Genomic DNA, 26,597 nt, shown 5'->3' on the forward strand with positions numbered 1-26,597 from the left:
CTGTCTGCATTCTGCCTTGCTTTCCGCCATGATAATAGACTAAACCTCTGAAACTGTAAATAAACCACCACAATTAAATGTTTTCCTTTATAAGAGTTGTCGTGGTCATGGTATCTCTTCACAGCAATAGAAATCCTAACTAAGACACTCACATATGCTCATACACGCGCACACAAACGGAGACACAGATACACACACATAAACACAAATATACACAGACTCACACACATAGACACATGCATGGTTTTTAATTTCTACATGACCTAGGAGGCAGACCTCCCTACTGCTGGGGCCCACTTTCCCCATCTGTGATAAGACAGGGCTGAGCCAGTATATCTCTAAACTTGCTTCAGCTCTGACCTTCTGTGAGTCTGTAATTGCTTTACTGAAATTGGCTCTGTGATTTGCAAGCAAATGCGATGATATTCCAGTGGACCATTACAGTTCTTTCAGAAGATTGAATTGAAATAGTCGTGCTTGGGCATTCACATCTGCCTTTGCGAGTTCTGATTAGTATGGGCGAGTTCTCCCCCCTAAAGCACTTGCAGATAAGTTTATCCCATCTCCTGGGCCCTACACATGCCCACTACAGCATGGTGCAGTGCAACAAGCCTTTGGGTAGGCATGACATTCCCCAGGAGCTTTGCAAGGTGGCATGCTAACCCTTGTGTAGCAGGCTTTCTTGGACCACTAGCCCCCAAATCACAACATGGAGACTGAATGCTTGGCCTTAGGTTAGGCTTGTTTCTGGCTAGCTTTTTTTTTTAATTAAAGTAATATATTTCTGTTAAACTATGTGCTACCCCAAGGCTCATTTATCTCATCTACATACTACCCATCCTGCTTTCTCCATGTCTGTCTGTCTGGCCCCCGGCTGGCTGGCTCCCCTTTTCTCTCTGCCTGCCAGATCTGCCTATCCCTCATCTGCCTAGCTATTGGCTGTTCAGTTGTTTGTTTATTTTTTTAGACCTATCAGGTGCCTTAGGCAGGCATCGTAAAACAGCAGCACATCTTTCTATAGTTAAACAAATGCAGCATAAACAAATGCAACACATCTTTACATAGTTTAAACAATTATTCTGCAACATAAATAAATGCAACACATCTTTACATAATTAAATATTCTATTCCATAACACCCTTGGGAATGTAATCTCTTCCTGCCACAAACAAACAAAATAGCTTTTAGATCTTATCAATAATATATGATAAAAGTCACACAATATACAAAAGTATAAAAACAAATGTAGAAATGGATAAAAATCTTCCACTCAGAGATGACCATGCTTAAGATGTGACAATTTCTAACATATTTTCTCTACTAATATACCCATATACATATAATTTTTGAGGTATTATTGTTACAGGATTTATTACATATGGCATTACAACAATATAAGACAATTCTTTTATAATCAATTTTATAGTTTACAAAATTTCTATTTTACATTTTTATCTAAACTATAAAATTTTAATATATTCTTACATTTAGGAATTATTGTCATGAAAAGGTAGATTAAAAGATTCACTTTCTATTTTTACAGTTGCGTTTGTGGGGCAGGGGGACACGGAGATATCTCAGTTGGCAAAGTGGTTGCAGGGGGCTGAGTTCAGTACTCAGAATCCACATTTAGAAAGCCAGGCCTGATAGAATGCTCTTGTAAGCCCAGCATTGGGGTAGTGGAGACAGATAGATCCCTGAGGCTTGCTGGACTGCTAGCCTAGTCTGCCTAGAGTGGTCCAGGCCAGTGAGAGACCTGTATTTCTTTAAAAAAAAACAAAAAACAAAAAACAAAAAACAGACAATATCCAAGGAACAAATACCCAATGTTCTCATTTGATGCAGAGTCATATATGTGAAATTTCACCACACCCACACAAAATATGTATTGTTTAAATGGATGAATTTTAGTATACATGAATGAGGAATAAGTGATATTATGTTTACTAACGTGGAATAATTAAATCAAACTAGTTAACGTATGTATTGCCTCACCTATTTACCATTTTTTTTAGTTCATTTTTTTTTTTTTTTTTTTGCAATACAATTCAGTTCTACACATCAGCCCCAGATTCCCTCGTTCTCCCCCCTCCCCCCAGCCCACTCCCCATTCCCACCTCCTCCAGGGCAAAGCCTCCCCCGAGGACTGAGACCAACCTGGTAGACTCAGTCCAGGCAGGCCCAGTCCCCTCCTCCCAGGCGGAGCCAAGCGACCCTGCATAGGCCCCAGGTTTCAAACAGCCAACTCATGCAATGAGCACAGGACCTGGATGCCTCCCAAACAGATCAAGCCAATCAACTGTCTCACCCCATTTTTTGTTTTTAAAACAGTTGAAATTCACTCTCAGCAATTTCAAAATGTCCATTATGCCACCATTAGCTATATCCATCACTCTGCATGGTCAATATCTTAAAAGCCAACTCATTCTACCTGCCATTTTGTACTCTGACCATTATCCACTCTTCCTCCCCACACCCAGCCTCTGGAGAACACCACTCTATTCTCTGCTCTATGTAGTTGTTCGAGATTCTCTATATAAGTGAGAATATATGGTGTGTTCCTGGCTTATTTCTATTAGGGTAATGTTCTCTGTGTCTGTCCATATTTTCACAAATGACAGAACTTCATCCTATGTATATAACTACCATACTGTTTTCAGTCCATTCATCTGCAGATGGGCACTGAGTTTGATTGCATATCTCTGCTGTTATGAATGGTGCTGGGATGAACACAAGGGTCAAGAAATCTCTCCAGTAAGCAGATTTTAAGCATTTTAGGTAAATACTAAGATGTGGGATTGCTGGATCCTAGCGTAGATCTATTCTTAGATTCTTGAGGGCTTTCCATGTGGCTGCTTTCCATGATGCCTGAAATACTCTGCAACCCAGCTAACAGTAGGCAGGTTTTCTAGATCCTCGCCCGCTGGCAGGTGCGGGAGACAGTAACTCCTTGTAGCTTTCATCTGCATTTCCATAGCTCTTGTCTGTTGAGCACTTTTTTTTAAATCTCTTGGTCATTTGTATATCTTCTTCTGAAAATGTTCTGAGAGTCCTGCCCATTTTCACATTGAGTTGATTTTTTTTTCTTGCTGCTACAGTTTAAATCTTGAATGCCCTCCCAACCCCCTCAACCCCCACCCACCCCTGCCAAAGGCATGGAGTGAAAGGCTTGGTCTCCAGGTTAATACTGCCAGGAGGCAGTGAACCATGTAGGAGGTGTCTAATGGGAGTTGTGTATATCATGGAAGTCCTGCCCACCAGGATTTGTGGGACACACCCTTTCCCTCCTAATTCTGGATCCTACCCGAGGTGAGAGATTTTGCTCTACACACTACAGCTAGGGTGTGCTGTTGACCCCAAGTGCAAGCAACAGGGACAACTAATCATGGACTGAAACCTCTGAAAACGGGGGCAATATAACCCCTTCCTTTTCTCATCTGATTATCTTTGTTACAGCATCAGAACACTGACTAACACACTTGCTTTAGCTTGTTCTGGGCCTTGTATATTTTGGTTATTAACATAATGCATAGCTTAGAAATGCTTTCTCCCAGTCTTCACTCTGTTCCCTTTGCTAAATGGAAGCTTTTTATTCTGATGCAATTCCATTTGCTTAGTTTTCTCTTATTTCCTATACTTTAGGAATTAAGTTAAACAAACATAAACAACAAACAACAAACAAAACAACAAAAACTGATGTCACATAATTTCTCTTCATGTTTGCTTATAGTAGATGATGGTTTCTGGTCTGTAAAGCCCTTAGTCAATTTTGAGTTGATATTTTTAATATAATGATGATTTTCAATTTCATTCCCAATGTGTGGATATTGAGTTTCCAGCACTATTTATTGAAGGAACTGTAGAGTGCTCCTGGTACCCTTGTCAAAAATCAGTAGACTATACATGTGTATGTGTTGGTTCATTTCTGATTTCTGGTTTTAATTTTGGTTTCATAAGAGCACACTGTGTGTGTGTGTGTGTGTGTGTGTGTGTGTGTGTCTGTGTGTGTCTGTGTGTTAGTACAGTAGCTGTGTAGTATAGTTTGAAGTTAGAGAGTGTGATGTCATCTCTATTCATTTTCTTTATGCTTTTCTTGGCCATGTAGGTGGATGAGTTTTGTGAATTTCTCCACATGAATTTTAGTATTCTTTTTCTTTCTTCCATTTATGTATGTATGTATTTGTTTGTTTATGTATGTATGTATTTGTTTGTTTGTTTGTTTGTTAAGGTCTTCTACCTTAACAAAATCAAGATACTCTCCTGCAGACATGCCCAGAGGCCTCTCCCAGTTGATTCTAGATCCCATGAAGGTGACAGGTTGCACTAACCATCACAAAGACTAAATTAAAAATTAGTCACTGCACTGCTCAGAAAGAACTATTTTCCTTAGGGATAGTATTAGATTTTGAGTCTGTTAGTCTGTAGTTTATTGATGTTTGCTCCCCTAGCATTCCAAAAGAGTTGCTGGTATATTTGACACATTTAAGATATGTGTGTTGTCACACAAGAATGACACAGGGTCAAGCCAGACAGGGACCCAGCCCTGAGAGGAGGAAGTAGGCACAGGCCCCCACCCCTAGCCAAGAAGCTATCTGCAATTGGTACCTATTGGCAACGGGAAAATCAGTTTTCTCCAATAGAGTTTCACAGGGTGTATTAACCACAGTCCAAGCAGGCCTCATGCCCAGGAGTAGTTGGTCAACACAAAATGAACTTAGTATTTTTGTAGACTTTTTGTTTCCCTTTGCTTTGTTCCGCAATTTTTTTTTTTTTTTTTTGGCATATTGGTCTTTTGCTTGTTCTGATTTGGGGCTTTGTTGTTGCTTCTTGCTTTCGTTGGTTACTCTTGTTTTAGAGAAGATGGAGGAAGATGGAGGGAGAAATGGAGAGAGGGAGAAAGAGAGAGAGAACATAAAGTTGGATGGGTAGGGAGGTGGGGAGGATCTAGGAGGAGTTGGAGGGGGCAACATAGTCAACCTGAATTATATGAAAAATTCAATTAAAATAAGATGAGTATGTTGAACAACTAATTGACAAAATGATGAAGAGAAGTGAGCAAGTGGGTCCTTGTCTTAAAAGAACAAATTTAACCGTATACATATGACACGATACAGTAGAAACGAGAGACTTCCAGAATGTACCATGTCAGTGGCCACCTCTGGTTCAGAACATCATTCCTGAGCTCATGGGTTGCCTACAGCCTGCTCTTGGTCCCCCCTCCACATACCTTTTTGTTCTGCTCATCCTGAACTTCTGCACCTCATCCTCCTGGACTCTGCTATGGTCCGTGGCATGGCCCACCATGTCTTGAGGGCTTTTTTTCTGGAAACAGCAAAGGATAAGAGGAAAGAGGGTAGGTTTATGGCTACTGTCTCCTACACAGGTGAACTTAGGCAAGGTTCTTAAGTTGTCTGTGCAAATGGGTTATTATGAGAACTATGCCACGGAGTCTTTGTGGAGTGATTGGAATGGCACCTGCACATAGTAATGGCCTTATGAACATCGACTAAATATATAGATAAATTAGCACAACATGGCTAGCTGACCTTTAGAGCCTTTCAGACCCTTGGTAAGTGGGAGGGTCAAGGCTGTTGCCTCTCTGCCAGGAATTTTCTATGCTAGTGAGCAACCCCTGGAACTGAATGCCAGCTTCTCAACTTCATCCTTACCCACTGAGTCTCATCTGCCTGCATCTTGACATAGCCAGGCTACCTAGAAAACAAAGTCTTCCACATCTAGACAAACAAAATAACTGCCTTAGAAATAATTATTTCACAATTGGTAGGCTAAAAGAACATCTTCCCAAGGGCAGTAATACTGGGAATGAACATCTCTGAATTACAAGGCATATACAGTTGGGTAAGTTATCCTGACTCAAAGGAGTAATGACTCCTTCTTGCAATCACATGCATACTCTTTTCCGATGTGGTGAAGGCCCCGTGAAGGATGACTTTGACTGTAGTCTGTGCAAGAGATGCAGGTAATTATTACACTTTTGAGATAGTCACCTTATCTCAGTAGAAACGTCAAATCATTTCTAATTGGATTAGTTGCAAACCTGTTTCCCCTTGAAGCTACAGAACCTGCAGTGCAGATGTGCTTAATTTCTTTTGGGCTGTTAATGAGAATAATGTTGTTCTTCAGAGCAGGAATAAAGGAACAATCATCTTATATAAGCACCAGAGGCTTAGGAAATCTCCAGAATTATTATGCCCTAGAGATAAGGCCCAGCCACTGTGGGGGAAAAAATCAATAAGGCTCATTTGCTTTTTTTTTTTTTTTTTAACCACTGACTCAAAGTCTCTAAGAATGGGCAACCATTAGCAAGACTGGGAAAGGACTGCTGCATTTGCCAATGGATGGTGTGCAGAGCAATCCACAGATCTAAGCAACTGGCTCTCTCTTCCTGGTGTAGTAACTACAGAGAAGGATCAGCAGTTTGTGTACAGAGGGGCGTGCTGCCAAGAGGCAGACAGGAAGATCTCTGGGGTGGCATCACTTTTCCTGGAGAGATGGAAAGACATACCTGTTCTCTCCATAGGGACACTGACAACAGAGCAGAGAAACAATTAGTTTACCAACAGGTGCCTGGGTGTCTGGGTTAGCAGAGCTATTGGGGTCAGAGCTTAGGCTCTGGTAAGCTAGGCTCAGCTGGAGTCCAATATCTTTTCATTATTATCAAGCATGGCTTGGAGTGCACTGCCCAAGAGCAAATCTGATTATCCTTTCTTAAAGAAAATAATCATGAAACAGCTAGGATCACATGAATATGGGTCTTAGAAATGTCGGCGGCACTGACAATTCTACTTTGTATGACATCAGCTTGGCAAAGTGTTCTTCTAAGGAGAGTGTCTGTGTAATACATAGAGGACACACATGCATGGAACATATAAAGAAGCCAATAACAATTAGCTGCACTCCACAGCAGAAGAAGTGCACTGAAGTCCTTCCTATCATACCTTGGCTTCTACTTTTAACCTCAGCTTCTGCTTTTGATTCTCAAATTTGAATCTTTAGCTTGACATAACAATGGATCTACAGCCCTGAAGAAAAAACAAAACTGTGGTCTTCTGGCAAAGCTATGGAATGGTGCTAGCTACCATAAAGAGACTCACTTTCGGACACAAACACATCTCATGTGGACAATAACAAAATACTTCTTCAATCAGTAATAGATGTAGAGCAGGGTTTCCCAGAGCAGGACTGCCCACCTGGCAGGCTTCTCATCTGAATGATGAACGATGCTGATTACAAATAGCAGAAGTGTCAAGAGAATTTCTTTGGCCATTTTATATACCAAGAGTCCAGATACAATGCATATTGGATCAAAGAGAGTGCTTTGGGTTACTTTGCATGCGTTAAACTGATATGCCTTTAACTCTACAACTTTTGCATAATATGTAAAGTTTAGATACACACATACTTTAAATCACAGATACATAGGGGTCTAAATGTGCTTTTTTAAAAAAAGTCACCTTAAAATAGTTGTTTACAAAGACTCTGACATTGACAGAGATATTTAAAGGAACCTTAACTTAAGATACAATTTTCGAAGTAACCAAAGGCCTGACAAAATCAGAAAAAAACATAAACGACTCATAGTTCTCCCCCCTACCCCAAACTGTGTGTGTTGATACCAGCTAACACTAACTAGATTCAACATTCCAAGAAGTGCCTGAATCCAGAGAGACATCACAGGTCTCAGAAAATGTGGTGAGCACCTGAGCAGAGCGCAAGGCTGAGCTCTCTCGAATAGACTGTCTTAACCCCTCCTTGTAAGCCTGATGGTTGTGGCGATAAGAAGACAATGTTTTTATTGTTGTCATTTTGCTTTTGAGATTGCTTCTGGGATGGCAGCTCTCTGATTAAGGCACCCCTGGGAGACCCAACCTTGTGTCCATCGCTGAGTTTGTGGCACAGCAGCATAAGCTCTAGCTGTCCAGACCAGCGTCTGCCCATTCTTAGAAGCCAAGCCAGGTATCAGCTGTCGTAAAGTTCCAGTGCAAAGCCCTATAGTTCTCCAGCTGCATCTACAATGAGAATTTGGCAAACTCTTATTTCTGAAACTGCTTTTTTAAAAATATGAGATAGACAATAGATAGCTGAGATTTGCCTCCTACAAGTCCCATCACTGAGAACTAAGATAAAGAACAAAAAGTTGAGATGTGCAACAGGTTTGCTTTTATTCCTAGTTACCAAGAAACCAATCAATCAATCAATGGGCTAGTGAAATAAACAGTCCTCAAAAGATGAGGTACAAATGGCCAGTAAGCATCTCAGCATCCTTAGCTATTAGGGAGATGGAACATAAAACAACATTGAGAGTCCATCTCATCCCAGGCATAATGGCTACACGTCTTGGTGAAGCTGTGGGGCAAGGGGGCCACTTACACACACTGGTGAGAATGTAATTCCAGTCACTGTGGAAATCACTGTGGTGGTGCCCCAAAAACTGAACATAAGATTACCATATGACACTCTTGAGTACTTACCTAAAGGTTCTATGTTGAGATATGTCAGAAATACTTGCATATCTGTGTTTACTATGGAACTCTTCAAAATACCTAGGTTGTAGAATTAGCCTCAATGTCATCAGAGGAATAGTGACAATGTGATAGTCACAATGGGGCTACATTCAGCCATAAAGCAGGACAAAAGTCTGTTGTTTGTAGGGAAGCAGATGCAAGGGGATATCATTCTATAAGTAGCTCAGTCTCAGGAAGGTAAATAGTGCATGTTTTTCCCCCTCATTTGTGAGTTTTAAGTTTTATGGAGATACATAAAATCATTTATGTGTATAGCACATGAAAGTCCAAGCCAGACTGTGGGAATGAATGAAAACAATGGGAGTTGTGGAGAAGGGAAGGATGGGAGGGGGGTGAATGTGGCCAAAATACAAGATGTACTTGTATGAAAATGTCTCATGAGCCCATCACTACTGATGAGAAGTGGGCATTTCACCGAGACTCGGTGGGAGGGTGATTCATACCTCAGAGCTCCGAGCCTTTCATCTCCATCCCTCATGGCCACTCTTACCTCATGTCTTGCACTGCAGCCATGCTACAGTCCCCCACCCCACATCTCCATTTAAATCACTGTGTACACAAAAGAAGTATTTTTAAAAGGGTCCCCAGAATTATGAATCTGGAACTTTTGGGTAATGTGGCCTTGCTGTGAAATGAAATGGATGATGTGGGGAAGGAGAATCAGTTCAAAGATGATGTGTTCAGCTTCATGGGGTAGGAATCCCATTGGCATTGTTTTCACAATCCCAATGTATATGAACAAATCGTAATGATGATTATCGAGGCTGTCCTGGCCTTTGGTTACCTATGCAAGATTGGAAATGGCAGTGTCATCGTCAAAATCAATTCACAGAGAAGGGGTGCGGTGGATGCAGTTGAGTGCTGACATGGAGTAGGGAGATCGATTTGGAAAGAAAGATTGTGAATTCGAGAGGGTCCATGGTTAGGGCTTTTTTTGTTGTTATTTTGCCTGACTCAGTGTAGCATTCTTTTTCAAAGGGGGAAGGCATCTTGCTGAGGATGAAAAATGATTTGCTGCTGCTGCTGCTGCTGCTGCTACTGTGAACTCTTGTTACCATAACAACCGATTCCTTCCGCCAGGAGGGAGGATTTGACTGTGGAGACAATCTACATGGGACCATTGTGATTTCAAAGGGAAATCTTTGCAGCCTTGTCTGTCAGCGGAGCTCCTGTGGTTGTGGTTGTGATAGGATGGCAGGTTACATTCTAGGTTAAGGTTTCTAAAGGGCTTGTCCATTATTGACTCTAAGTAACCAGTAACTGTACTGTTTCTTACCCATTATCAAAAGCAAAGCCCTGCAGGAGGTTCATCCTATGGTGGCTGAGGTTAGTTCGTCTTTTCTTTTGAGTTCTGCTTATGGTAAGAAAATTAATGGCTCCCTTTCGGGGTTTAAATCAAACTAAGAGACTAACAGTGTCCTATGGCCAGTTTTTATTCACTCCATACAGAGCTCTGAGGGTCTCCATATTCTTCCAATAGAAAAATCTCTCCAGCAAGCTCCGATGAGTAGACATTTCACTGAGGCTGAGTGGGAAAGGGGGTTCAGAGCTCAGAGTTCAGCATCTTTGCCTCCATCCCACATCGACACTGTTACCTCAAGAGTCTCATTGCAGCCACAACTGAATCTTGTCTTTCCTCCCTTTCAACCTCCTTCCCTCTGCCTTTATTCCCTCCATGTCTCCACCTTAGAAGACAAAATTACTGGCTATGATGCAGACTCCTCCCACTGGGGCTGCCTACAGCATCCATCTTTTAAAAGTCCCTATAAAGACAAGTCAGAGGTCATCATGTTGCAGATGGTAGTGGCTTCATTTGCATTGTACAAACAAATTGTTTGCTAGGATATTCCCTTCTTAGATGATAGAGGGGGTGTGTATGTGGGGTGTGTGTGCAAAAGCATGCACATGTGTTTAAATGAGTTATTTCAGACCTCTGCATGTCTTTGGTTTAAAGACAAGTTTTCTTGGTCTTTAATGAGGAGCACCTCTCCAGATTCCTGCCGTGAAAAAAACTTGAGTACAGTTTCTACACCAGTACCATAAGTAGTGAAGATAAGAGTCTTCCAGACTCAAGCTTTCTTCTCATCATGTGTAAGGTTGGCTCTGATCTTTGCTAGGAGCAGCATTACTCTACTATATTGTCATTATGATGGTTGTTTAGCTTACTCCTTCCTCCATGCCACAGTGGTATTCCCTACCTGAAAGATGATCTTCCTGATTAAATTAGTCATTATTGGAGAAATATTTGCATGAAGAAAGATCTCTGAGGAGGAAATGCTGAGGACTCTGGCATATTTCCAGCCCCCTTTCTGTACACAGTATTATGCCACTCTTATAGTTCATTGATGCTCCATCAGAATCTACTTGTAAACACTCCTCATTAAACCTCCTTAAATTTTCACCAAAACATGAGGTCTCTCATTAGTTTTCCTATAGGTTTATTGATGTGTTCTTGTAGGATTTGAATGCAATAGATACTTGTTATGGGCACTGTATTAGTTAGCTTCCTATCACTGTGACAAGAATCCTGAGATAATTTATAATAATGAAAGGTCTATTTTGACCCACAGTCTTAGAGCTCTCAGTCCATTGTTGGTTGTCCTATTGCTGTGGAAGGTGGTTCAGAAAGACGTTCTCCCCTTGGCCAGCAGGACCAAACAAAAGGAATACAGGAAGGGCTGAAGTCCCAATATCCCCCTCTAAGACACATCTTCAATCTCACTTCCTTCACTAGACCTTAAGTCCTGAAAGTTATACCACCTTCTAGTAGTATCACAGATTGAGAAGCAAGCTTTCAACACAAGACCTTTGTGGGTGTTGAAGATCCAAATGACAGACACCAGTGCTCATACTATGTTTGAATATGCCTCTGGCAGATTTCTATTTTGGTCCATTCCTATGAAAATCAAGAAAAACACTAGACTCAGAATCTGAGACTGTTGTTATGGAACAGATCCATCCTTTTATTGTTTTTGAAAGAAGGACAATGACTAAAGTTGGGCTTAATTTTTAAATATTTTGGCATAATAGGGATTTTCCTCCCAAATTGTTTATCTTGAGCTCTGGTTGGCTTTCAAAAAGGTACGTATGTGATGTTACAGCTTTACGAGTTTAGAGATAATTATGTCTCCCATAATCTGCTCTCTACTTCCAAGAGGTTTCTCCCATCATTTAATATGTTGTTATTACTCTATGTGTGTGACATGAATAATTAATGTCTAACTATTTAGAAGAATTTTAAGTATGGAAAAGAGGACTATTAACTATAGATAGATACTTCAGTGCACAGAGCAGCTGGAGCTTGTGCGGTCTAGCTGTTATCTCCTTGTTTCTCCTTCCCCTTCCAGAACCTGTTAAACATCATTTGACTCTACTTCCATGAGCCACTTTTAGATTTATCCTATACATTCCATCAAAAGATTTTGTTTCCTCTTACTTTATTCTGCAGAATGTTCTCCAGTTTCATTTGCATTGTTAACAAATGGTGGGATTGATTTCCTTCTTTTTAAAGATGGAAGTCGTATTTCATTAGCTGTGTATATAATGTTTTCTACATCTGTTATCTGTCAATGGGCATTTAGGTTGTTTCTGTGTTATCTTAGTCTGTTCAAGCTGCTATAACAAAATGCCACAGACTGGATAATTTATAAACAACAGAAGTTTATTTCTCACAGTTCTGAAGGTAGGGAGACTAAGATGGAGATGTGAAAGATCTGGTGTCTGGCGAGAACTGCTCTTTGTGTCATAGATGGCTGTATCCTCTGGGGGAGAAGCAGAGAAGGACAGCTGAATACATTGTCCCCATGTGGTGGAAGAGGCAGGAAATAAGGAGAGGAAGGCAGCTCTCCTGCACTGCTTTTATAAGGTCACTAACCCCGTTTGTGGGAGCTTCACCCTTACGGCTTAATGAACTCTTAAAGACTCTGTAACTTAATGCTAGCTCAGTGACTGATTTTCAACACCCGAATTTTAGAGCAGACCTGCATATTGGATTGCAACACTGTCTTAGCTTTTTGAAGAAGGGCAATGGATAAATCAGGACTCTGTATCTTTAAAATATTTGGCACAATCAGATAATTGGGAACCTATTTCAATTCCTTTGGATGTGTGCCCAGAACAGGATTCTCTCGATGTTCTTAGTCAAATGCCATTAACAGGTAGAGTTTTGGCTCATTTGGAAAGTCTGACATAGGGAACTTACACTCTGGTAAAGGAGGAGTAAAGCAATGGCTGATAATGTTAAGGGGAAAACAGGGAGGGAGGGAGGGAGAGAGAGAGAGAGAGAGGGAGAAGGGGAGGGAGAGGGGGAGGGAGAGGGAGAGAGAGAGGGGGAGGGAGAGGGAGAGGAGAGAACAGGACAAGACAGGAGAGGAGAAGAGAAAAGACTGGGCTGGGGAAATCAGAAGGAAACAGAAAAGATCAAAGTACGTGCCCATTTAGGGTAGGAGAGGTAGCAATGGGTCAGGGCAATCCAAACGGAGGACATACACAGCAACAAGGGGAAGCAGAATACGGAATAGCGGATGGAACATCAATTAGAACCAGCCTTTTGCGAATCTAGTGTTCTCCAGATACAGTGTGTTAGTACATTTCTTATTCACAGCTCAAAACTCTTCTCTTTTGTGTGTGAGGAGCGAGGTTTTAGGGGGCTGCGTTCCTTTCTGTGTTACCAGTTCTGACTGAACGGCAAGCGCAGGCCAGCTCAACCTGACCGCAATGCTGTGTCTTGCCGCCTCTCTAAGGCAGGTGCAAAGTCAACGGGGCAGAAAGAAGGCACAGGTGTTTCCAGGAGATTCAATGTCCCCATAAATCACAATCAGAGCAAATGAAATGATCACACAAGGGATTCAGGTGTTAGAACAAGGCTTTGGAGAGAAAATAGAAACCTGAAATTGAATTCAGTGGTGAGGAATTATAAGTGAAGCATAAATCAAAATATCTTTTTCTGACATGTGATAAGCCTGGTTCTCCAAACCAAGGCTTCACACAGAGGTGCTATTTACAATTGTGATTGGAGATGCATAGGGTGGTGTTAGTGAGGAGGAGGTAGAAATATGTGCCAGCTTTTTTCCCCCCTTTTCTCCTTTTACTTCTTAATGACATAAAGCAAAGTGCTAAGATCAATGAGCCATGAAGCAAGTTTGGAAGTTTTGCATATAAGAGTAGTCAGAAAACAGCCTCACATCATCAGCACCTTCACCCAAGTGTGACAGACACCCAAGCTGTACTTCCAGAGATGCTCTTGCTCATCTAGAGCCACTGAAGGGTTGTGTTGTCAGCAAGGCCACGGCTTCTTCTGAAATGGATGTGTTCTGTGTGTTCAGTCCACTACAAGGCTCACAGTAGATTCCATTCCTAAAGAAGTAAACACAGTAAACCAGACATTTACTTTTTTTTTAATGTGTCTGACTGTTTTGCCTGCAGGCACGTGCGTGTCTGTTGGATCCCCTAGAACTGGGGTTACCGATAGTTGAGAACCACCATGTGTGTGCTGGGCATTGAACCTGGGCCTTTTGCAAGGGCAAGTGCTCTTAACCGCGGATCCATCTTGCCCGCTCCCCAGTTGAGCAGACTCAACCATTCTGCTTCCTTTCTGTGTTTGGATTATATAGACATGCAGAATGGGTGCCTGGATTTTCTCACTCCCTGCTCGGCTCGGTATGTCCCCTCACTCTACATGAAGCAAGCAGAGCTGGGGACCATGCACTGTGCTAGTCATGGGTCACCTCACCACACAGGCTTCCACAGATAAAAAGACAATATCGACATCTGCCAGAATTTAATGAGGTGCCAAACCTTTATTCCAATAGAGCAGAGACACAGTCAGGTGACAGAAGACTCAGAAGAGCATAGAAATTAAGCCACATTCTAGGAGGATCTCCAAGTGTCTTGAAAACGTAACGACCTGATACATTTTAAGAGTGAAGAGAAGTTTTCTAGAGAGAAAAGCCAAAGGATGTTCCAGGAAATGAGACCAGCATGGGCAAAGGCTTAGCGGCACAAAACAATTTTGCAGTGGGTTTGAAGAAGAGGAAGTTACACCAGGCCAAGCCTTAGGTACATTGTGTGGAAAAGGGCAGAAAGTGTGTATTGGCTTAATCCAAAACAACTCAATATACATGAGTAAGCAGAAAACAATTTATATTTCTGTTGCCTGTCACCTCTCCTCCTTCTGAGCTATATAAAGGACTCCCTCCTCCCTCCTCAGGGCTTATCCTCAAGCCTTTTGATATTGGATTTGTAACATCCTACTGATAAATTTATTTTTCTTCCCAATCTTCTTTAAATAAAATCGCTTGGTCTTTACTAAGCAACACATGCATAATTCAACCATAAAACCCAGGAGTGTCAACCCTACCTTGCCTTCCATGGGGGTCTTTTCATACTCTTTCCAGAGAGACTTTTGTGGCTTTCCTCTTTGTTGCTCCAGAATTTTATGCTTACAAAAGCCAACTCAGAGGCTGAGGAGATGGCTCATTGGGTAAGACCTGAGTTTGGATCCCTAGCCCCCATGTAAAAGCTGAGTGTGGCCTAGAACCCCAGAACTAGGAAAGCAGACAGAGGCAGTTCCAGGGGTTCACTGGCCAAACAGCCTAGCCAAAATGGCAAGTTCTAGGTTGAGTGAGGGATGCTGTATCACAGAATTAAGATGGATAGCAATAGAGAAATACATTGATTGTCAACTGCTAGCCTCTACAAGAGTATGCATGGACATACACATCTTCATATATACATATATACACATACACTTCTGCATACACACAAGGCATTTTAAACTTATGGTTTTTCTCTTTTTTGAGACAGGGTCTCACTATGTAACACTGACTGGCCTGGAACTTGCTACGTGATCAGGCAGGCCTCCAACTCATAGAAATCCTCCTACCTGTACCTCCTGAGTGTTGGGACTAAAGGCATAAGCCAACACATTTGGCTTTTCTTACTTTCTTTTTCTACCAAATGTTAAATTTCATAGTTTTCCACCTTGTATTATTTCCCCACTTAATATTAAAAAGTATTTTCAAAGAAGCTTGTACAATTGTTTCTCTTCCACTTTCTTCCTCAATATGTGTGTGTGTGTGTGTGTGTGTGTGTGTGTGTGTGTGTGTTATGTGTGATGTGTGGTGTGTGTGTGTTGCCTCATGTATGTCTGCACACCACGCACATGCCTGCTGTCCATGGAGGCCAGAAGAGGACACTGGATCCCCAAGAACTAAAGTTACAGATGTTCGTGAATCATCATGGGAAAATTTAACCTGGATCCTTCAGAAAGGCAGTCAGTGCCCTTAACCAATGAGCTATCTCTGTAGCCCCTTGTCCTTGTTTTCTGAGAAGCACAGTATTCCACTGGGTAGTCTACAATAATTTGTTTGATCACTGTCCCAGCCTCCTGCCTCTATTGATGAGTGACTGAGAATGTGCACAGGTGTTTGCAATCACAAGTCACATATATGTGTGCTGTGGGATGTTTTGTATGGCAAATGTGTTGCTGATTAGTCAATAAATAAAACACTGATTGGCCATTGGCTAGGCAGGAAGTGTAGGCGGGACAAAGAGGAGAATAAAGCTGGGAAGTGGAAGGCTGAGTCAGAGAGACACTGCCAGCCGCCACGATGACAAACAGCATGTGAAGATGCCGGTAAGCCACGAGCCATGTGGCAAGGTATAGATTTATAGAAATGGATTAATTTAAGCTGTAAGAACAGTTAGCAAGAAGCCTGCCATGGCCATACAGTTTGTAAGCAATATAAGTCTCTGTGTTTACTTGGTCGGGTCTGAGTGGCTGTGGGACTGGCAGGTGAGAGAGATTTGCTCTGACTGTGGGCCAGGCAGAAAAACTTAAGCTACATATGTGCATATTATCTTGAAGCTAAATTGTTGGAAGAGGAATTTCTGCTTCCAGTGATATGTGCAATTGTAGTTTTGATAGATAATGCCAAATGCATTCTCCACTGCAAGGCTTTGAGAATTCCTGTTTCTTCACACAACAGCAGAATGGGGGTTAAAAACTTACAACGTTTCCAGTCACATGATGAGTAAGGTAGGTAGGCAAACTTTCAATCTACATTTCTACCACTGTGTATAAATGTGAACAATTTTTTATATATATTCAAGAGACCATAAAAAGGCATCCTTCTTAATATTTTTTATTTGTATATACACCTAATTTTTTATAAAATATTTATAACCTTTGTCTAATCTCATGTGTCTTTCTGACATCTTAGGAGATTCATATAAATTTTATATTTATTCTGCACATGATTTTGGCAATCAGCATTCCTAATTCTATTCCTTCCCTGTATGCTCTCTTTCCTATCATGGGAGTTGGAAGCTGGAAAGAATTGTTTATTAGCTTTCCTTCCCCCTGGATGCAGTTTCCATTTTGTGCATAGGGAGGCAAAACCAAAAACCCCACCCACTCTCTTCCAGCACATTGAGGTAGATGAGCGGATTCAACTCTGAGAGACTGCAAAATTCCCCAGGTTCCTGCCAACCACATTTCTCAGGGCCAAGGAGTGCTGTGACAGTCATTACAATTTCCTAGCAGACAGCAAGGCTTAACGTCACTGCAATGTGTCCACAGCCCCTGTATGTTAAAATAAGATTAATATTCAGAAACCATACAATGCATGCAAAGCTCCTCACTGTGGCGTCAGCATAACAACATGATAGAATAAAGGAGCCTATTTACAAGATAAAATGTCAAGGAATAAACATAATTATGCAAATCCTGAATGATGATAAAGCCCCGTAGAAGGGAAGGCAAGGCAAGTCTTAGACAAAAGGAAAGCCATCTTCTCTAATGTTTTTTGTTTGTTTACTTTAAAAATCATATTTATTTATTATGTGTGTATGTCTGTGGGCATGCCTGTGCCATGGTGATTCTCTGGAGATCAGAGGGTAAACCTTGTGGGTTTCTAGGCATAAAAGTTAAGTCATCAGGCTTGGCAGCAAGTACCTTTACCCACTGAGCCATCCTGCTGGACCCCATTTACTTTTGTTTTACCTTATGCATGATTCACCTGATAGTTAGTAAATTTGCTGGTTATTTTTATAACACAGACCCACAATGCCGTAGCGCTTCACTTCTTTCTGTCACTTTGACATCCCTTTCTTCAATTCTTCTGGGCTTTGCTTTATGGATCTCCTTTAGAGAACATGACAGTTTGAATAGGAAATGTCCCCCACAGGTTCACATGTTGAATGCTTGGTCCCCCTAAGAGAGAGCACAGTGAAATCATCAAATTAAACCACTCTATGGGTGGAAAGAAAGGTTTATTTTGGAAAATTCACAACTGCTGTCGCTCTCTCTTAGGAGGCAGAGAGAGAGAGAGAGAGAGAGAGAGAGAGAGAGAGAGAGAGAGAGAGAGAGAGATTAACTGGTGACTGCCATGGCTGTCTCGGGTGGTAGAGACAATAGCAAAAGGCAGGGGAAGCCTTGCCAGTTTTAAAGAGTAGATACGGGGGGAGTTTCACTGGCCAGAAAGGCCTGGGAGCTAGAGTTGGGGCTTTGATATGTGTTACACGTGTGTGCTCATAGGGAACTAGATGCCCCACCCACAGGGGTAGTCAGCTGTAAGGGGACACAAGGGAAGTGACAAACAGAAACCTGCCTCACACGTTTCTCAGGAATGCTGATTCCAGGCTTTGGTTCCTCCACCAGCAACACTTCTGTTTACTAAGTCCAAGTCCAACCTGAGCTGAGCCCAGACTATTATTTTGGAGCTTGGGTGCCTACTTTGGACCTAATAGTCCCCAGCTGCTGATGCTCTTTTGGGAGGTGGTAGAAACTTTAGAAGTTGAGGGCTGACAATAGGTCCCTGGGTGGGTGGGTGGGGATGCTCTTGTTCCCTTTCTGGTGCTGTCTAGCATGATGTGAATACCATCTGCCGCCACATGTCCCACCACTGGGCTCTTTCTCAGAATCAGGATCAGTGGAGGCAGGGATGTTGGACTAAACCTCTGGAAACATGAGCTCAAGTAAAGTTCTTTCCCCTTTAAGTTGTTTTTGCCAGATAGTCTGTCAGAGGGGAACAAAGTCTGACTAATACAGTCAGGGAATTATTTGGTCAACTTTTAAATTTCATGACTAGCTTCATATCTTAGGAATTTTCTTGCTGTGAAGAGACACCATAATCATGGCAACTCTTACAAAGAGAATATTTAGTTGGGGTGGTTCTTTTACAGTTTCTGAGGTTCAGTTCATTATCATCATGACTGACGGGAGGATGGTGGCATGCAGGTAGACATGGTGCTGGAGTAGTAGCTTAGATTCCTACATCTTGCAGGCAACAGGAAATGGTCTCTGACACTGAGAGTAGCTTGACCATAGGAGACCACAAAGCCCGACTCCACAGTGACACACTTCCTCCAACAAAGCCACACCTCCTAATAATGCCATTCCCTATGGGAGCCATTTTCTTTCAAACTACCACATTCCATTCTCTGGCCTCCAAAGGTTTGTAGCCATATCATAATGCAAAAATGCATTCAGTCTAACTTCAAAAGCCCCCATGGTCTATCATAGTCTCAAACTTATTTACAGCCGGGCAGTGGTGGCTCATGCCTTTAATCCCAGGACTCAGGAGGCAGAGCCAGGTAGATCTCTGTGACTCTGAGGCCAGCCTGATCTACAGAGCGAGATCTAGGACAGGCACCAAAACTACACAGAGAAACCCTGTCTCAAAAAAACAAAAACAAAAACAAAAAGGTCTAAAGTTCAAAGTCTCTTCTGAGATTCATGTAATCTCTTAACTGTATTATCTGTAAAATCAAGATCAAAAAGCAGATCACATACTTCTAACATATCATGGCCCTGGATATACTTACCATTCCAAAATATAGGGAAGGAGGGAGCATAGTGAGGAAATACTGGTCCAAAGCAAGATCAGTAAAATCAGCTAGGCAAACTCCAAATTCTGCATCTCTATGTCTGATGTCAAAACACTCTTCAGATCTCCAATGCTATTCAGCTGTTGACAACAACACACTTCTTTCTCTTGGGCTGGTTCCACTCCCTGTTAGCAGCTCTCCTCAGTAGGTATCCCACAGCTCTGGCATCTCCAACATCTTGGGGTCTCCAAGGCAATCCAGGCTTTAACTTCACAGCTCCATGCAATGGCTTCTCTAGGCCTCCATTCAGGGACACCCCTGACACAAGCCTGACCTCAGTGGCTTTCCTTAATCTCAAGGGCAAATTCTATAACCCATTTCTTCTGTCCTTAACTCTAAAGCCAGAAGCACATGGCTGAAGCTGCCAAGTTCTGCGGCTTACTGGGGCTGAAATATGGTCCCCTCATTCAATTACATCTTCACCAGCTTTCTGCCTTTCACTGCTAAGCTTGGCTGACCTGAAACTTGCTCTGTAGACCAGTCTGACCTCAAATTCAGAGATCTGCCAGCCTCTGCCTTCTCAGTCCTGGGATTAAAAGTGTGCGCCACCATACCAAGCTCTAAGCTTTTCTTTAATTCCTTTTCACAAATTGGAAACTTACCTGGGTGAGATCTTACCCTGAGGTCACCACTCTCCTTTTTCCATTTTTCAATCCATTTATCTCCTTGAACACAGGATTTAGCTCCATTACACTTCCTCATGCTCTTTTTCTCCTCAAAATTTACATTTTGTAATTTACCCTGCTCAGCTTGCTCCTTTTCATTCTAACTCTTTATAAGCATGAATACTAGTAATTGTAGATGTAACCAACCGTCTTATTAAATAAGAAACACAGAGCCGATTCAGAGAAGAAAGCCAAGAGGTCAGAGCTAAGAGCCTCACCCTTCCTGCTTCAGCGATCCTCTTCAGTCAAGAGAGCTCTCCGAAAGGGGGCTACTTCCTGTGTGTATGTCTTTATATAGTCTAGCTGTTCTGCCTTCTCATTGGTTGTAAACCCAAACACGTGACTGCCTCGTCACTGCCTGTATATACAGCCCCCCAGGTCCTCTATGGTATTGAGATTAAAGGCGTGCGCCACCGCCGCCACGCACTTGCTATGGCTCTAATAGCTCTGACTCCCAGGCAACTTTATTTATTAACATACAATTAAAATCACATTTCAGTACAAGTAAAATACCACCACAAGTAATCACACAACTGAGTCTATACTAGGCTGTTTTGAGATTTCCTCTGCCAAGGGAATTAATCCAAAACTCTTCACTTTAGCCTCAGGCAGACTTTTCAGACAAGGGCAAAAGGCAGCCACTTTCTTCACCAAAATATCACAAGAACGATCTCTAGGCCACATACTAAAATTCTTCTCCTCTGTAACCTCTTGATCCCAACAGTTCATCAAATCATGTTCAGCACCACTGTCTTCCATGCTCCTACTAATATGACCCATTAAGCAATGCTTAAAGCATTCCACTGCTTTCCTAACCCAATGTACCAAAGTCCAAATTCCTCCAAACAAAAACATTGTCAGGCCTATCACAGCAATACCCCAGTCCCTGGTACCAACTTGTGTTTTAGTTAGGGTTTCTATTGTTGTGAGGAGACACCATAACCACAGCAACTCTTATAAAGGAAAACATTTTATTGAGATGGTGGCTTATAGTTTCAGAGGTTCAGTCCATTATCATCATGGCAGGGAGCATGATGGCATGCTGGAGGAGTAGCTGAGAGTCTTGCAGGCAACAGAAAGTCAACTGAGACACTGGGAAGTATCCTGAGAATAGGAAACTTCACAGCTCACCCCCACAGTGACACATTTCCTCCAACAAGGTCATACCCACTCCAAAAAATCCACACCTCCTAAAAGCGCCACTCCCTATGATATTATTGAGTGTGTGGTACACTCAAACTACCACACCCCATATCCTTGTGAATTCTCTACATTCAATAAATTAAGTTCCATTCTATCTACACCTTTCCTTAGAAGACTAATATAAAAACACAGTGAAGATTCAGGTGAAGGTGCTGGAACTAATGTTAATCTTGCACGGCCTTCTTGGTAGGATTTGGTTTGCTCAGAAGATGCTTCACGGTCCCATGGTAAAATTTGTCCTCTCTAAGCAATGAGAGCTTCTTCCTGCAAGTGCAAAAGCTAGGAGAAAAGCTGTGCAAAGGCTCACCGTAAGAAAGCAAGCAGAACTTACATCTGCTTCTGGATCATTTTTAATGAGTTTCTTTTTCCATTTTTTCCCCACCCAGCTCACATTATCCCAGTCTTGGGTTTAGAGAGGAAGCATCAAACATGCATAGGTTTATGTTATTACAGAAACAAAGCATGAGATTGTTTATTTAATCATTTAGAATCAGGAACATAACTTTCTTCAACTTGTTATGATTTCTGTGGTGAGTCTTTAGAACCTGACCTTGCAAAGGAGGAAAGTGCAAGAATAAAAATCCACAAGTGATTTACCCATTTCATTTTTCCCTTCTGAGATGTACAGAGCAGGAAACTTGTATTTTGGTGCATCAAGAAATGAGATGGTGTGGTCTTTGAACCTTCTGAGACTTTCAGGGTCACTTGCTATTTATCTGGTTAAAATCAAATTACCAACCAGCTAGAGGGAAATGATTGGTACGACCTGACATTGTAAAACTCTGCGGCTCAGGACAAGCAGGGTCATCTTGATGAATGACAGAGACGGAAACTGCCACAGTCAAAAGCATGGCAATAGTTCTTATCAAGTTTCTATAATTGCTATAAAATGGTTTTCTCTGTTGCCTAGTAGATGTATCTTTGGGGTCTCTACTTTGTGGCTCTCTCAAAGGATATACAAGTTCTTTGAATCACAGCATCAAAACTCCTGGTGACACTTTTTTAAAACCTTCTTTTTGCTTTAGGAGGCCTCACATTCCACACTAGGGGAATACATACAGGGTTAGAAACAGTAGTTAGGAAAACTGTGTGTGCCCATAAACTAACATTTCTGCCAGGGTGGTAAAGTGTCACTGTTATAGCACAAAGGGACACTGATGACCACATCAGGCGACATCAGAAGAATTGTAGACACTTTACATCTGTAATCTGCATGAGCTATTAATATTAGGTCTTCTGAATCATAAATACTTAGGTAAAGGCTATGTAATCCATTGCAGTGTTTTTGGTTAATCACAATAGTCAACTGGATAAGACGTAGAACCACCTAGGAGACAGGCCTCTGGGCATACCTGTAAGGGGTTATCTTAGTTACACTGATTGAGGCAGGAAGACTCAGGAGCAAGAAGGTAGATACACATAGTTAGTATAACAAAGATTATATTTTATTATGCTGAGGGTCATCACACAAGGTTCACACTATAAATTCCTACTCATGGTTCTAAGACTATCTCCCCAAGGCTGTATGACATATTAGATGAAGAAGTCCAGTCTCTAACAGAAGTCTCTGATTTGAGGGTCAGGGTCCTGGGGGTACTCTCTAGCCACAGGGCAGATCAAGATGGCATCTTTCCAGATGTGCAAAGCAGAGCATTGCTCTTGGTCCCTGCTTATATACTGTCCAGTGGGCGTCATGGGGTTCTAGGGCTGTGTCTGGTTATCTTGAGTGAGTGATGTCACTGAGTTCTGGTTAGCAGGTGCAGCCTTGGGTGTAGTGGGGATCCCAACTAAGCTGTTCTTACATGTCTTAAACCTATGTTTTACTGTGCTCATTACAAAGACTAGTTCACTGTGGGCAACAGCATTCCCGGGGCTGAGATCCTGGCCTGGATAAAAGGGAGTGAACTGAACACAGGTATTCATTGCTTTTCTTCCTGACTATAGACGCCTGAGGCCAGCTGCTTTAACCTGCCGCCTAGACCTCCTTGCCATGGTGTGATGGACTGCACCCTTGAACTGTGAGCCGAAGCAAACCCTTCCCCCCTAAAGTTGCTCCTATCACAGCAACAGAAAAAGTAATGGAGACATAAGGGTTCAGGATTTTCCTTCCTAAATCTTATCTTGAATGAATACTGGGGTTGAAAAAGCACTGGCTCAGAATATTTCCCCTACCTTCTGATTTCTTGCACATTGAGAATGGAAGCCCTTCTGTGTTCATTAGAATGAACTTTTAAACTATATTTTCTTCAGGTTGTGCTTCTCAAAACAAAAACAAAAACACAACAACCACACACACACAAAAAATAAATTTCTGGTCCTGTAATAGGGATTTTTTTTTCCTTCAGGGTCCTTTTTGTCTCTGAACACATTCTTCACACACCCGTTTAATCAGATACCACTATGGGCAGCTGATTTTTCTTTGTGGGTGTGTGGGAAATGGGGCAATTGTGATGAATTAGCTGACTTCATCAACATGGAGACTGGTGCTTTAAAAATCAAAGACAAAATAAACTATGTAAAGTACTTCTGTGCCTCAGGCTGGATCTAGACAGTTTTGCTCGGTTCTCCTCCCAAGAGCATCTCCGAATGCTGTCCTTGGCATAACTCTGGCAATTTCTCAGTGACTACTTGAGAATACTGTTCAGATTGCCCCTCTATTCGTTGCTGTGACCCCAGAGTAGCAAACCTAACATTTCACACTGCCCTGGAGGCTTGTTTAATTGATACTCGAAAGCCTGCCAGGGCCTCTCATCAAGCTTTTTCTTAAACAGACCTTTGTGGACCTCAGTTTGTAGCTATACGCAGATGGTCTTTCCATACTATGTAGGACACCAGGACCCTCTACAAGCATAGATCTTCGGGTAAGGTGCCCAGCACACTGGTGGTACATTTATCAGACACAGTTGAACACATCCAGTATGAGTTGACTTATAAAAGGCATTGCGACTTTATCTGGAGAATATGAAAATGAAATGCTGATTTTAAGGAGTACTCAAGGCAATCAAAACAACCATTTTTCATAGAACCAACGTGTTCTTCTGAAAGAAAAATCATAAGAGCTGAGCATAAAAAGAAAGGTGTGTTCTTGTTGAGATTGGTTCTTTCCAAAACACTTACTAACTTGCTGCTGAATGAAGCGAAATGCACAGGGCACAGGTGTAATCAAACAGGTATAAACACCCCCAGCAGTTCTTACCCACCTAGTTTGGCTAATTCTGGTTCAGAAGGACCCCCCCTTCCTCGGCTATGCATACAGAAGTACACGAAATGACAGAAGAAACGACTATCCCTTCTCCCCGCAAAGAATGTGAAGGTCCATTATGCTCAAGTAATAACAATCTTCAAAGACTGTAGGGTTAGCTACTGCTGCCTTCTACTCACTGAAAGACGAGGCTAAGCTTACTGAGAACAGCCTGGAGTCACATATGTGCTCCAGTGGCTCTTTTCCTCACCCTCTGTACTCAATCAACTTCTGCCTCTGACTCTCTGGCATGTCCTTCCATGACACATCACCCATGAAACTACCAAATCTCTCCTGAAGATTGTCTGGAAATCACAATTCAATTTCCTAGTGTCCAGTACTGTGTGCCTTGTAAACTTCTAAAATGAGGAATGGTCTGACTGGATGAGGAGCTAGTATTAAAAAGTACTGCTGTATCAGGGCATCTTGATGTTCAATACCATCTACCCTAGAAGTATAATGTATATGAGGTCATTTATAATTGTATCTGTAATTACCTTTTATTGACAGTCTTCCTTCAAAAGCTTTGTGATGTGAGCATTGAATTTATCTTGTTTGCTTACATAATCAAGCCAGGGACATAAAGACAGTTAATATTCACTGTGACTCATACTGTCACCATTTAGTATATGTGATAGCTATTCTTGATTTTCAACCTGACTATATCTGAAATGAACTACAATTCAGAAACGGAGGGTGTAGATGAATTTCTTTCTAAACAGTCTTATTAAATAAGAAACACAGAACCAAATACAGGGGTGCAAGCCGTAGAGATCAGAGCAATAGCCGCCAACTAACCTTAGCTCACTACCTCGCTGTAACTTCCCAAGAAAGCCTCGTTCTGTCTAACCTGCACCTTTATTGCCTTCCTGTTCTACCTTCTCATTGGCTCTAAGCCCAGCCACATCACTTCTTTGTCACTGCCTGTCTATACAGACCTCCAGGTCTCTATGGTTGGTACTGGGATTAAAGGCGTGTGTCACCACGCTTGGCTGTATCCTTGAACACACAAAGACTCTGACTACCACGTGATCATATTAAGGGCATGTGCTACCACTGCCTGACTTCTGTTTATGGTTTGCTATGACCCTGATCTCCAGGCAAACTTTATTTATTAACATACAAATAAAGTATCACATTTCAGCACAAATATAATATCACCACAGGAGGGCACACTTGTGATCTGGATCTTGAGGCAAGAAGACAACATACCTTTGATCCAGCTCTTGAGGCAGGAAGACAACATGCCTTTAATCCAGATCTTAAGGCTGAAGGACACACCTTTAATCTGGGTCACACCTTCTGCTGGCAGCCTATATAAGGAGAATGGAAGAAGGAAGGGTTCGTTCTTTGCCTGCTTGCCCTCCGTACCTTATCAGCACCTCCATTCCTTCACTGGCATTGCAGTCTACTTCTTCAGGATTCCATCTACAGGAGACCAGCGGAGACACCCAGCCTCATGGGACTGAACAACTAACTAGATTCTTGGACTTTCTGTTCACAGCTAGCCACTGCTGGACTGCAGCCTGTAAGTCATTTCAATAAATTTCCACACAGGCGCACACACACACACACACACACACACACAGAGAGAGAGAGAGAGAGAGAGAGAGAGAGAGAGAGAGAGAGAGAGAGAGAGAGAAAGAGAGATTCACTCGATAAGTTCTGTGACTCTAGAGAACCCTGACTAATACAGTGTGGATGTTCAATGCATATAGGATAGATACATCACTCTTCTAGGATCTGTCTGAGGTACCCAGGATTGACATTAACCTCAGGGTTTGCCATCCCCTTGCGTTTTCATAGTCTAGTCCCATTCTTCACTTACTAGAAGGGACTCCAGTGTTCTTCATGCCAGCGTAAGTCTGACACACAGAAGGAGTTCATGAGATGGATTAACGAATAAATAATCTCAGGAAAGTATTTAGTGTTCAGTGGGCAATATGAATTCAGGAACTGAAGCATAGAAAAAAGAACAGGGAAACAGGTCAGATCCTCCAGTCAGACCCAGCCCATGATGGAAGAACTGGTGTAGATGAAATTCTAAATGGT

The sequence above is a fragment of the Peromyscus eremicus genome, chromosome 7 (genome assembly GCF_949786415.1).
Source record: "Peromyscus eremicus chromosome 7, PerEre_H2_v1, whole genome shotgun sequence".
Lineage (NCBI taxonomy): Eukaryota > Metazoa > Chordata > Mammalia > Rodentia > Cricetidae > Peromyscus > Peromyscus eremicus.